This window comes from Chrysochloris asiatica, unplaced genomic scaffold (assembly GCF_000296735.1).
Source record: "Chrysochloris asiatica unplaced genomic scaffold, ChrAsi1.0 scaffold00188, whole genome shotgun sequence".
Lineage (NCBI taxonomy): Eukaryota > Metazoa > Chordata > Mammalia > Afrosoricida > Chrysochloridae > Chrysochloris > Chrysochloris asiatica.
In genome coordinates, this window is record NW_006408706.1 from 4263036 (window position 1) to 4271440 (window position 8405).

At 36.0% G+C, this 8405-nt stretch overlaps 1 pseudogene; it reads right to left on the reverse strand.

Moving 5' to 3' along the window:
- Positions 1-6756: 6756 nt before the first annotated feature.
- Positions 6757-8131, reverse strand: LOC102824526 (annotated as a pseudogene).
- Positions 8132-8405: the final 274 nt, after the last annotated feature.

Below are 8405 nucleotides of genomic sequence, written 5' to 3' on the forward strand. Positions count from 1 at the left end.
GCACCACAACATGACCCCGTTTTTCTTATAAGCCATTTCTAATTGGAAAATAATCTTAGGAAATAATTCATAAGGTGTTAAATTTGACTAGGAAGAACAATGGTTGGATCAGGTGACATAGGTTTCTATCAGTGTTATTTATCTGTATATTGTTCAGAAGAATTGAGCATAAAGTCAGGTGGAGGAGTGGCAAAGCCAAGGATAAACTCAAGTGGGCTAGAAATGGGAAGGTCAACGTCAAGAATAGGCATGCATGCATGGTGCATGATATATTTTACTTAATTGGTGGTTGTGCACTTTAAGTATTACATTAGGATTATAACATATGCAAAAGCAGTCTCTGTGATATCCTGTGTCCCTCAATTTGCTGTTCAACAATTGTCATAATCAAGACATTTATCCTAGTGTCTAATTGAACCTGTGCTTGCATAAACTTGAACAGTTTTCTATTTTCCTTAACTGTAAGGAAACTGATATGCTATACATTGTCATACTTAACAGAGTGACTTTGTGTTTTGTCTTATTTTTGATCAAATATACTTTTCTTTCTCAGCTTCATAACAAGACCTAGTTTAAAAAAAAAAAAAAGATTCTTGTGATTAATGAGCTATTTTCAGATTCTATTAAGTAATTGTGTTGCTGAAAGCCGGCAAATTACATCACGGTTTCTGCTTATTTTACGGCTTTGTTTCCAATGCAGGATGCTTATTCATTCAGGTACAGTAAGCCAGAAAGGAAGGGTGGTTCTTTGTGTGCAAAGCTGATAATCTAAGCTGTTTTTGGACTCAAAACTGATGAGTGAATGGAGATAAATATATATGAATGCTTATAAACACTATATAGTCTAGATTTTGACAAGTGATTTAATTTTATTCTTACTTAACTCTTTCTAGGTGATGTGTTAGAGCATTAAAAAAAGGAGGGGGGGACTCAGTTGAAAATGCAAACATTTCTTACTATGTTTACTACAGTCAAAATAAAAGTATGATTTTTTTTTTAAATTACACTATATGTTACCTGTATATATCATCATTTATCTTTACTTTTATTTTATTTTTTTCCAGGTTAAGTTGTACTTTAATCAGTTTAGCACTGATTAATGTCATGCCATTTAAAATTAATATATGAGAATATTAGAATGCTGTTGTTGATATTAAATGCTGTTGAGCTAGTTCCAACTCATAGCAAACCTGTATAAGGTTTCCAAGGAGGAGCAGCTGATGGGTTTGAACCTCCAAACTTGTGGAAATCAGTCCAGCACTTATTCTACAGCACCATACCAGGACTCCATTATAATAAATGATTGCATATTCTTTTGAAATATCTTGATTCTTTAAAAAACAACTCTGTAAATATGCTGAACATAACTACTGTACTTAGATTCTTAAATTATTGCATTTCTGAATACTCTCAGAGAATAGCTAATAGGCTTGGAAAGTAAGTCACTATTGTATATATCTGTCTCTAACTTGCTTCCTCTATGTGTATTTTTATAAATAAGTATAAATAAATATTCATGTGAAATATGCTACATATGAAATTATAAATATTCTAAATGACTGTCAAGAAAATATGAAACATATTTTACATCTTAAAACAAAATGTATTAAATGTTTGAAATGTACTTTAATATGTGTGTATGTGAATTCAGTGAAGTCTGATGTCAAAAGGCCCTTGAACCTGGAACTATACCCAGTTCTTAGAAGATCTCAACTTTCAGTCGTGCAATAGAAAGGCCTAGAAAGTGAACAATAATACCAAGAAGGAATGTAATCCTCAGCATAATCAACCATCTGAGACTGAAAGCATAACATTCGCTAAAAAAAAAAAAAAAAAACCTCCAAAAGCTCAGAAGGCAAGAGGGACAGGAAAGACTGATGAATGGAAACAGGGAACACACAATAAAATGCATATTAATTGTTGAATTCAAAACAAATTTGCTATGTAAATTTTCACCCAAACTACAATAAAAGATTTTTTGGTGTAAAAATAATTTTTAGGATAAACACTTAGACTGCTAACATAAGGTCAGTAGTTAAAAATCTACCAGTTGCTCCTTGGAAATCCTATACAGGGTCTCCATGAGTCAGAACCGATTCCAAGGCACTTTGCAACACTGATTCCATGGAACCTGAACTTGGAGAAAAATGCAACTATCATTTTAAGTGGAGTCCTGGTATGGCACTATAGGATACAGCGTTGCTATGAGTCAGAACCAACAGCACTTAACAACAACTATTTTAAGTATTCAGATATTCGTGATATTACAAATTCAGTAGAATGGTTTACTCTTTAATGACAGAAATATTTTAATATTTAGAATACATTGTACGTTCTTAGCATAGTGTATATTGTTTAAAACTAAATTTCAGCAAGTTTCTTTTGTTATTATAATGAATAGCAAACTCAGTACCCCTTTAAACAACTATAATATGATCCTAATACAAACACATATTTGAGCAATTATATACTAAATTTGACAGTACCTCATAAAAATAAAGTACCTTTTCTTAAAATTTACTTTGGGGTAACATTATAAAACAAAAACTTAAAGCAAAAATATACTACCATAAAAAAAAGGGTAATAGTTAAAATAATTATTGAATAATTTTTACAGGTTGTTTTTAACAGATTAAATATGACACACTTGTTTTGTGTAATAAATTACACAAAATTTAGTCTTTTATTTTGTCAGGTTTTATATGTAATTTTCTAAATGAATACAGTTGTATTAGTTCTTGGCAGTGATGGTAATGTGCTATGGAATTAGTTCCAACTCATAGTGGTCCTGTATAGGGTTTCTGAGGCTGTGAGTCGTTATGGGATCAGAAAGTCTCATTTTTCTTACATGGAAACTGTTGGTAGTTTCAAACTGCTGACGTTGAGATTAACAGCCCAACTGGTAGCCACTATGCTATCAGAGCTCCTTGTGTTATTTCTAGTAATGTGTAAAAAAGACACAAACTGGATGCCTTAAAATAATAAAAGGTATTTTATCACAGTTTTTAAAGCTTAAATTCTGAAATCAAGGTATTGGAAGGGCCTTGTTATTTCTGTTGCCTTTGGTGGTGATATAGAGTGTCTGAGGAGCGGTTGGTGAGTTTGAACTGCTGACCTTTCAAACTGACCTTGTAGTCTAGTACTTAGCCAGAATTCCTTCCTTCATCCAGTTTCCAATAGCCCAGGAGGACTTGGTTTATAACAGTGTAACTCCAATATCTGCTTCTTTCTTTATATAGCTAATCTTCCCCTGTGTCTCTGCAACTCTTCTCCTCTTCTTATAAGGACACTTGCCATATTGCATTATTGGATTCAGGTTCATCTTACTTACATACGTACTCATACCAGTTTCACTAATTATGTCTGCTAAGATGGTGTTTCCAAAAGAAGTTCCATTCACAGGTACTGAAGGGTTAAAATTTGGAAATATCTTATTGGAAGATACAAATCAACCCACAACCATGGCCCATTCAAGTTTTGATTAAACAGTTGTTGTAGAGTTGATTCTCACTCATGGTGACCCCACATGGGACAGAGTAGAAATACAGAGTTTTCAATGACTGATTTTTCCAGATGTAGCTCACCAGGTCTATCTTCTGAGAACCCTGAGCCATCTCCCATCTCCAACCATTAAGCATTTGCACCACCATTTGCATTAGTATTCATGATACACTACAGGGCATGTTCATTCTACTTCAGCATCTTCTATTGCATTTGATGGAGAACATAACACTATCTCCATCAAAGTCAATGGAACTGCATCTTTGAAACCCTTCCCAGAATGTTTTCTATAGAGAGAATCCTTTTATACAATATGATTATTACAAGCTCATTCTGCATGGATCAGTACCAACCTCAAGGGGAAAACTCCAAAGGTTGTTGTTGTACAGCGCCGTCGAGTCAGTTCTGACCCATAGCGACCCTGAACAGGGTTTCCGAGAATGTAAATCTTTACGGGAGCAGAACGCCTCACTTTCTCCCGCGGAGCAACTCGTAGTTTCGAACTGCTGATCTTGCAGTTCACAGCCCGATTCGTAACCACTACGCCACCAGAACTGGGTATTAATATTTTTTTTTTCTCAGAAACAACAAGAGCAATAACAATATCGTCTTACTCCTATAAGTGCTTCTAGAGAGCTGGTTGCATTATAGGATAAGCACCTGGACTACTAACCCTAAGAGCAGCACTTCAAACCTACCAGTCGACTTATTTGAGAAAGATGAGACTTTCTGTTCCCATAAAGACTTATAGCTTTGGAAACCCTATACAGGGTCAGATTCTGTGGAGTATTATCTCACTCAGGATAAAAAAGTGGCATAAGATAGTGGGATTGTTGCAGATTTTTTTGGTTCAAAGGATTGAAGGCAGGAAGCCTAGAGTAAAACTCAATCAAATCACATTGGAACTAGTCCTCTGATCTGAGACATATACCATTTTTGCTGAAGTAATTTTTAATGAACCATAAGAGTTAGAAAGATAGCTATTAAAAAAAAAAAAAAAAAAAAAAGATTCTGTGTGCATTTCTGGGTAAGACGCTCTTGCCCATTATGAATGGATCAGGGTTATATATTGCCATTTGAGCCATTTGCATTACTGAAAAAAAAAAAAAAAGATTATTTAGGTAATCACTTACCTTCAAAATCTTACATTGTAAAACATTCAAGGGAATTTTGAAAGTTTATTTGATTTCTGATTTGTAAATTTTATTTCCTAGATGTTTCCACTGATAAACTGATAAATTAGAAATTGTCTGTTGCTATTCACACTTTAACTTTCACAATAGAATATGGTACAAAAATAAATTAAACAGTTTATTATATTAAAATGATGGTGGTGGTGTCCTGTGGAATCAATTCTGACTTAAGGCGACACTGCATAGGGTTTCTGACGCTGTAAATCTTTACGTGAGCAGAAAGTTTCACCTTTCTTCCATGGAACAACTGGTAGTTTCGAACTGCTGACCTTGAGGTTAGCTGCGTGACTTATAATCACTATGCTACCACAGCTCCTTATTATATTAAAAAATGCTATTTATATTATAAATTATAGACAAAAGTAAATAATATATTAGTTACCCAGGAAGCCCTGATCCAGAGATATTAATTTTTCTTAACTAAGTTACACAATTTTGTATCCTGTTTTGTTCAATTTTCCTTAGATGACAGCAAGTCAAAAAATATTCGCACTCTAGCTATATAATTTATTTTAATCAACTTTTAGAAAAGACAAACACATTTCCCAACATAATCTCCTTGCTTTTCAATATTTTGTCCATCTGTCAACAAGCTTTCTCATTCCCTTCTTTAAAAATGCTTTAAGCTGAGCTGTGAGCCATGAATGAACTGCTGTCTTAACTTCATCAGAGATGAATCTTTGTCCTTCAAGGACTACTTTCAGGGGACAAAACAGGTGAAAGTCTGAATGGAACAAGATCAGGACTAGAGGGAAGATACCTTTTTTATTCTTCTTCCAGAAATATTTTAATACAGATGCGCCATTCCAAGAAATACCCACTGCATGGCCATCAACAAAACAGAACAATAACAAAAGAGACAATCCATCACGTGGCTATGATTTAAAGAAAAAAATGAAAAGCTAGCAGACTCGGAAGCACATCAGCAAAGTCCAACTAATGTCACATTCCTTCTTATGGACTATGACTGGGAAGCTAATTAGATACCAAATTAAACAACACAAATGCTGTAATATTTGGGTCAAAAGACCTCTATTGAAGGATCTGTTCTCAAAGGCATTCCAGTTTGAGACTCAATTTCACAGTAAAGCATAACAAATGTTAACAAAAGACAGAGAAGGTAAGAGAGGGATTCAGAAATTCCCCACATACTCTGATCCTTATTAACACAACTCTACAGTTGTTTTTGTTTTTACTATTTTTCTTTATACAATTTCTAAGATTGGAACCAAAGATAAATAGAAGGCACAACAGATTTGCTGTTTTATTTTGTTGCTGTTGTTATTCAGATTTAGGGGATTTTTTGTGGTTTTGTTTTTTTACAAATACAAATTAAACACAGAAAAGCTCTACTTCAAAAAATTTTAACAGTTCAAGAGAAAAGCATATCAGCTGCATTATTGACATTTAAAACTTATCACACAATTTAAATGTCAATGGCAAAAAAAAAAAACTGTAGGATTTGACATTGTTGTGTGATAGCAAAAGAACAAACCTCTAACACTTTTTCATTCCATTTTGAACACCAGTGAGAATAAAAATTGTCAATTTTTCCAATGGCAATTTCTCCACACCAGAAGATGACTCTCAAAAGAATAAATCATTTCAGTTTTTCTTGCTTTCAAAATGTTTTAGCCAATCCTGTATTTCTTACTGACTTTTGTCAGCATAGAAAATAAGTAAGAAATATTCCAATGAATGAAACATACCAAATGTCAGTAATAAGGAAGACACATTCCTTTGGGGAAATGGCTGTTTAAAAAAAAAAAAAATCCAGCCTGTTTAAGCAAGGAAATTCAGTCTTTTTGTTTTTTTCTTTAAAAATTCAGTTTTCCTAAAATATCATTCCACAAAATTGAAAGTATAGGACTAAAGGATCAGGACAGAAAAGAAAGGTGAGACGCACACACCATTAACACAAAAAGGAGTAAAAGTGTACAAACATAAGCAGTTTATAACAGATTAGGTTCATACTCCAAGATACCAAAGGCTGGTTTAAGAAGTTCACGCTTCTACAGGAACTAGAGTTTGTACTGCTGTGTGATGACCAGTGAAGAGGGATTCACTGCCTTGAAGCAAGGCCTCTTCCCACTCCAAATCCTGGTTTCTACACCATGCCTCCATGAGGATGGCCTCTCATTCCACCACTGAGTCCATCTCCAGGGCCTCCAGGAACCCCGCAGGTGGGTATCTTGACTGTCCCCTTCCCTGGCGGTTCGCGTCTTCTTCTCTTCCACATTGAGACTGACTTCACCTCTGAATATGATAGGCCTGTTACTAAGAACTTTCTGAACAGGTTCAGAGTCATCAAACTCAACAAACCCAAAATCGTGTAGTTTCCCACCACTGTTAATGTGCAGCTCCACCACATTCCCATAGTTTTGGAAGAAGTTTTAAGCTCTGATCTATCCACTTCATGAGGCAGGTTGCCAATAAAGAGCTGGTGACTCTCAGGATGTCTTACAGTTCTTCAAGGTTCTACATCACCTTGTTCACCAGTCTCATGAATTGTTCTAGGGCCCCTCTGTGGAGGAATATTGATTCCTTGTTCTCGTACTCTTTGATTCCTCTGAGGTCTCTGAGGTGGAATCTGAGATTCAGGCTAAGACTCTGGACGGGGCTGTGAAGTTGGAACTTTAACAACATGAGGTGGGATCCCAGCAACTGGAACAGCTCCATTGGGAGGAAGATTCTTACTAGTCACAGAAGTTCAAGAAAATGTCCTCAAGTCTTCCTGTGTTGTCTGAGCTATGTCTGCTGGCTCTGGGGAAGCCCTCTGCTGAGTCTCCTCAGGAGCACTGTCTTCTAATACTGGCTCCACTTCTCCTCTTGGATTTCAGATACAGGTTCTTGCTCTGGTTCGGTTCCAGATCAGGCTCTGGTTCTGCAACAGATTCCTCTAAATGTTCTTCTAAGTCATTGCTGACAGTCTGATCATAGAAAGTTTTAGCATTGTCGTCTACTACCTCTGGTGTCTGCTGTCTTTCTTCAGCTTCCTCTTGAGGCTCAGTGACAAAGCCACCAAAGACTTCATCTTGGTATCTGAAAGTATTATTACAAACATAGAACTTATTTTCAACAAAGCCCTCAGGAGCAAGGACAAACATCTGCATAAATGTTCACAAGGCTTGGTTGTTATTAGAGAGCAACCCCATCACCTGGACCACCACACCATTGTTTAGAGTAGCATGAGCATCAACATGGCGAATCTTAGTGTGACAGTTGGTAAAGTTTTGTGACATCACTTTCCTATAGATTTCTTTTTGTCACTAGACTACACCTGCTCATTTTCCATTTGAATCCAATCCTCCATGGACATAAGAAGAGTTCTTACCATAAAATCTATGCAGCATGTCTGGGGCCTGGTTCAGCAGTGGATAGTACTGTCTCACAAATTCCCACCCGACCAGCAGGGGACTAGACTTCTCCATAACCATTGCTTTGGTCAATTCAACCTGCACTGCTGAGCGGGAGAGGAACAAGTTTTGCTCCACAACAAGGGGATGGCAGAGAACCCTAACACAACTGCATCTGCCGAGGGAAGCTACTTTTACACCTCAAAATGAACTTTTTGCAGAGTTGTCAACAGTGTGGGCAGTGATGTGTGAACATGCATTATCATGTAAGATCACCAGGCCCTTGGACAGCAGTCCTCTGCATTTAATTTGAAGTTTAGGTTTCAGCTCTTCAGTGAACATTTTACTGTAATGA